Raw genomic sequence first — 6,089 nt, forward strand, 5'->3', positions numbered from 1 at the left:
CGGTGATGCTTTTCTAGGTACAACATCAAAGACACAATCCATGAAAGAAATCATTGATAAGCTGGACTTCATTAAAATTAAAAGCTGTTCTGAAAAAAGCAATACTGGAAACCTCAGAGGGTGCAGCAGCTACAGCCTTGTACCCTGGCACTGCCCAGAGTCTGCCTGGTCCAGGAGAGGGTGCAGGGCAAGCATGGCAGTGCAACCTTGATCCTCAGAGCGTTGTCTCCCTGCCCTTAGCGGGACTCGCCCCCCTTTCACTAAGGCACCTCCGCCAAGGTACACCCAGTTACTGTGGCTGACACAGAACTTTGGGGGAGTTGGAAGGATTAGAGCAGCCAGACCCACGAGGGTGGCCAGTGCAGAATCCCTGCCCCACGATCAGGGCAAGGAGGGCCAGAGACACCAGGAAACAGATGCTTGGAGGCCCTGCTGGAAGATGTCTCTGGAAAGGCCCACATTCTACTGGCAGGAAATGAATAAGACAGTCTGGGAGATGCCCAAGCATTACCAGAACCTGCCCTCAGTGGTCTCCAGGACCTATGGCTCGGTGTGTGCTGCTTTTGACACAAAAACTGGGTTACATGTGGCAGTGAAGAGGCCACCCACAGCAGTTGAGTCTATTACTCATGCCAAAAGGACCTACAGAGAACTATGGTTACTTAAACATATGAAACATGGAAATATGATTGGTCTGTTGGATGTTTTCACACTTGCACTGTCTCTGGAGGAATTCAATGATAGATGTGTATCTGGTGACCCATCTCATGGGGGCATATCTGAACATTGTGAAATGTCAGAAGCTTACAGATGACCATGTTTAGTTCCTTATCTACCAAATTCTCTGAGGTCTCAAGTGAGTACATTCGGCCAAGATAATTCACACAGACCTAAAACCTAGTAATCTATTGATGCGAACCTAGTGTGGTTTTTGCATTGTTGAAATTTGCTGTTTGATATTGGAATATATTCTTAAATAAATGTGGTTATGTTATATATCATTTTAATGTGCATTTCTTGCTTTATGGGTTTTTTTTTTGCTAATGACTTATTATTTGCTGTTGATTTTATGTGTATTTTGGACTATGGAAATAATGTTGGACAAAAAGCAAATTTGAGTGATTTTCTTATTCGAGTTCAAAATGGGTTGTAAAGCAACAGAGACAACTCTCAACAGCAACAATGCATTTGGCCCAGGAACTGCTAACAAACGTACAGTGCAGTGGTGGTTCAAGAAGTTTTGTAAAGGAGATAAGAGCCTTTATCTTATCCTTATCTTATCCTTTTGTAAAGGAGATAAGTGGCCGGGCATCAAACATTGACAACGACCAATTGAGAGCAATCATTGAAGCTGATCCTCTGACAACTATACAAGAAGTTGCCGAAGAACTCAACATTGACCATTCTACGGTCATTGGTTATTTGAAGCAAATTGGAAAGGTGAAAAAGCTTGATAAGTGGGTGCCTCATGAGCTGACCACATACCAAAAAAATTGTCGTTTTGAAGTGCCATCTTCTCTTATTCTACGCAACAACAATGAAGCATTTCTCCATCTGATTGTGACGTGTGACAAAAAGTTGATTTTATACGATGACCGGTAAGACCAGCTTGATGGTTGGACCTAGAAGAAGCTCCAAAGCACTTCCCAAAGCCAAACTTACCCCACAAAAAGATCATGGTCACTGTCTGGTTGTCTGTTACTGGTCTGATCCACTACAGCTTTCTGAATCCTGACGAAACCACTACATCTGAGAAGTATGCTCAGCAAATCAATGAGATGCACCAAAAAATGCAATGCCTGCAGCCTGCACTGGTCAACAGAAAGGGCACAATTCTTCTCCATGAGAACACCCGCCTGACCACATGTCACACAACAAATGCTTCAAAAGTTGAAGGAATTGGGCTATGAAGTTTTGACTCATCCACCATATTCATCTGACCTCTCGCCAACTGACTACCACTTGTTCAAGAATCTCGACAACCTTTTGCAGGGAAAATGCTTCCACAACCAGCAGGATGCAGAAAATGCTTTCCAAGATTTTGTTAAATCCCAAAGCACGGATTTTTACGCTATAGGTATAAATATACTTATTTCTTGTTTGCAAAAATGTGTTGATTGTAATGGTTCTTATTTTGATAAATAGAGATGTGTTTGACCTGAGTTATTATAATGATTTAAAATTCATGGTCCAAAACCACAATTACTTTTGCACCAATCTAATAGTTGTGAACAAGACTGCAAGCTGTAGGCAGGAAACTGCACTCAGTCTTTGACCCAGATGCCGAAGATGAACCTTGCACATATGTTTATTAGTGCCAATCCCTTGGCTGTCAATTTGCTGGAGAAGGTGCTCGTACAGGATTCAGATAAGAGAATTAGTGCCCCCCAAACCTCTCATCTGTCTACTTTGCTTAGTGTCATGATCCTGGTGATGAACCAGTGGCTGGTCTTTGCTATCCATCCTTTGAAAACAGAGGCCTCCTTATAGATGAATAGAAAAGCCTAACCTATGATGAAGTCATCAGCTTATGCCACCACCCCTTGGTCAAGAAGAGATGGAATCCTGGGTACCTGGTATCTATTCTGTTGATCCCACTTTTCTGTGAGGGGAAGACCTTTCACATATTCTCTCCAAATATTATTCAAATGCCTTTTGTTGCAAAGATTTCCTTCTCGGTGGAAAAGGGAGGGATCTGTGTGTGCATGTGTGTGTGTGCGCACACATGTGCATGTGTCTGTCTTTGTGGGACGGTAAGAGAATATGAGCAAACTATGATTGCAGTGACTGTATGTGGAGTTAACGCTCTATGGCAGCCTCTGCTTGCCCTTCTTTGTGGGAGTCAGCTCAGGCAAGCAAAAGCTGCCATCTTGTTAGGGTTTGTTAAATGCAAAGTAAAAAATAAAAATATCAAATGTCAAAAAAAGGCAGTATCAAGAGAATAAAAAGACAAGCCACAGACTGGTTGAAGATATTTGCTATATACACAGCTAATGAAGTTACTGTTATGCAAAATATACAAAGAGCTCTTAAAAATCAATAATAAGAAAATAAAAAGCCAATTAAAAAATGGGCCAAATACCTTAACAGACACCACACCTAAGAAGACATGCAGAAGGCAAATGAGCGTTTGAAAAGATGCTCCACATCATATGTTATCAAAGAAATGCAAAATAAAACAACCATGAGATACCATTACATACTTATTAGAATAGCACAAATCTGGAATGCTAGCAACATCAAATGCGGGGCAGGTTATAGAGCAGGAACTCTTTCTATTGTTGGTGAAAATGCAAAATACTACAGTCATAGTTTGGCGGTTTCTTACAAAACTAAATATGCTCTTACCATATCAGCCAGCAAACATATGCATAGGTATTTATGCAGAAGAGTGAAAAAGTTATGTCCACACAAAACCCTGTATGTGAATATTTATAGCTGCTTTATTCATAATTGCCCAAATTTGGAATCATCCAAGATATTCTTCAGGAGATGAACGGATAAATTGGGTACATAGAGACAATAGAATATTATTCAGCACTGAATGAATGAGCTATCAAGCCATGAAAAGACATGGAGGAAATTTTAATGCATGTAACTAAGTAAAAGAAGAGAGTCTGAAAAGGCTGCATATGATATGATTCCAACTTTATGAGAGTTGAAAAAGAAAAAGCTATGGAGACAGTAAAAAAAAAAAAAATCAGTGTTGACAAGGGTGGAGTGTGGGGAAGAGATAAATAGGGAGAGCACAGAGGATTTTCTAGGCAGTAAAAATACCCTAATGTGTTGGATATATGTCATTATATATTTGTCCACACCTATAGAATGTATATCACCAAGAGTGAGCCCTATGTAAACTATGGACGTTGCATAATTACCAATGTTGGTTTATCCTTAGTAAAAAATTTACCATTCTGGTGAATTTACCATTCTGGTGAGTGTTTGTGATAATGGGGGAGGCCATGCATGTCTGGGGGCAGGGGGTATATGAGAAGTCTCTGTACCTCCCTCTCAATTTTGTTGTAAAACTAAAACCTCTAAAAAAATGGTACTTATGAAAATAAAATAAAGTATGGTCTTAACATTGTATTTATGTGAGAAACTGAAACTAAAACAAAATTGAAAATTTTGAATTTTATTGAATTAAATGAGTAAAGAGATTTATCCTGATATTTCAAGTGAGATTTCTCTAATACTTTTCCAGCAGAATCCCAATTAAGAGCAATGGCTATCAAATTTCAAGTTATCAAAGTTCTACCATGATTGTGTGTTGTCATAGTGGAAAAAATTTGTAAGTTGCAAAGGGATAATCTAAATTTAGTAACATTTTAGAAAATGTGATCCATTGACCACATGCATAACGTATAACTGGGGAGACTTTTAAAAATGTTGACTTTTAGTCCAATCCTAATTCTAGCATGTGATGTTATTCTGTAGTAACATAGAATACCTAAATAAGAGTTGCTTGAAAACAAGAAAGATAATTTTACTCATCTTACATGGTTCTCACTGGAAGGGAGACTTCTGCCCCAACTTAATCAGAGGGAAGAACATAGCACTTCCTACCCAGAACGTCATAGTTATCACATCTGGTTTAGCAATAGTCATTATATCTCATAACTTTAAGGAGGTGAAAAGTATAAATCCCCACATACCTGGAATAGAGGAAAAAGTGACCTTGGTGAATACCACACCTAGAGAATCCAAATCTCTGGGTAAAGGGACGGAATTTTTTATTTTTATTTTTTTACATTTTTAAACAAGTTCTGTAAACATGAGAAAATTTGATAACCACAGTTATGAGCTCTGAATAAACTTCCACTGTAAAGGTGTTGGAGAAAATTAACCTGAACTGGATCTCTTTATTCATTTAATTTAATAATTTAATCCAAGATGTTTAATTCTGTTTCAGTTTGTCACATGAATATAATGATCTCCTAACATTCTATGTCCCTATCATTATAAGTAGAACAGAAGTTAAAATATACCCCTTTCCTAATTCATAACGTTTGGCATATGGCATCAATAAAGCATGGAACTTAATTTTCCACTCCTCTGATGGACTGTAAAAAGATTGGTGTAAAACGTAAATGATAGAGAAAAATACTGTTTATGAAGCTCCTGCAAAAGTAAGTTATTTACACAATATAGCATCTATGGCATGGTCATCTTAAATGCCACAGTAAGTTGAGGAGCTCATTACCCCCATTTTGAGAATTTTGCATTTGTTTACAGAGTTGTTTTAGGAGTTCAAATAAATGAGAAACCAATGTTTTGTTTTGCTTTGCTTTGTTTTGTTTTGTTTTGTTTCATTTTGTTTTGTTTTGGAAGGCATGTCTCTTAGCCCTGAATACTAAAACTAAATAGATTTACCAAATAATTTAGGCTCAATAATAAATAGGGTCCTTTGATAATTTAGTGTCGTCTGTAAGATAATACATAAAATAAAATTGTGTAAAGTGTCTTATAACTATCAAAATGAGCCTCATGTAAATATGCCATTATTTACGAAGAGCAAGAGAAGAAAATATGCTTTAAGACTAGCTTTATGAAACTCATCAAAGAGGATTGCAAAACTTTGTAATTTGAAACATTTCTGTCAGTGAAGGGGACAACACATCATATTGATTTTTCTGATTGCGCCATTTGACAGGCTAGATGGGAGGTCACAATGAAAAGACAGCTGGTATTAGACATTACGCATCATTTATATGACCAAAAAAAATTGTGAGCTCAGCTTTGCAATGCTCAAACACGTTCTGATCAGGTTCTGTGCCTAACATTGTGTCAGAAAATAGAACGGGGTTCTTTCATGGAGTGAAGTACAGCATGTCCACATCACATATGGGATAGTTTGGGTTAGGTTGTCAAAATCAAGTTTCCCTCAATGACTTGACTAACGCTGACAATCAATTAAATAATTCAGATACTATTTAATATAAATGAGGAGAGAATATCATGGTATTCAATTCAATTGATTTAATTAGCATGATGATTGTCAATTTGACTTTCAGTGTATTATATTCATTCATTGATTGATTTTACTTCCTTATTTTCTAACATAAGGCAGAATAGAGAGAATATTTTAG

The 6,089-nt window shown here is 37.6% G+C and overlaps 1 pseudogene; it reads left to right on the forward strand.

Moving 5' to 3' along the window:
- Nucleotides 1–439: 439 nt before the first annotated feature.
- LOC109461056 (mitogen-activated protein kinase 14 pseudogene) lies at nt 440–923 on the forward strand (annotated as a pseudogene).
- The last annotated feature ends 5,166 nt before the right edge of the window (nt 924–6,089 follow it).

Source organism: Rhinolophus sinicus, chromosome 1 (assembly GCF_057876585.1).
Source record: "Rhinolophus sinicus isolate RSI-liver-muscle chromosome 1, RSI-T2T, whole genome shotgun sequence".
NCBI lineage: Eukaryota > Metazoa > Chordata > Mammalia > Chiroptera > Rhinolophidae > Rhinolophus > Rhinolophus sinicus.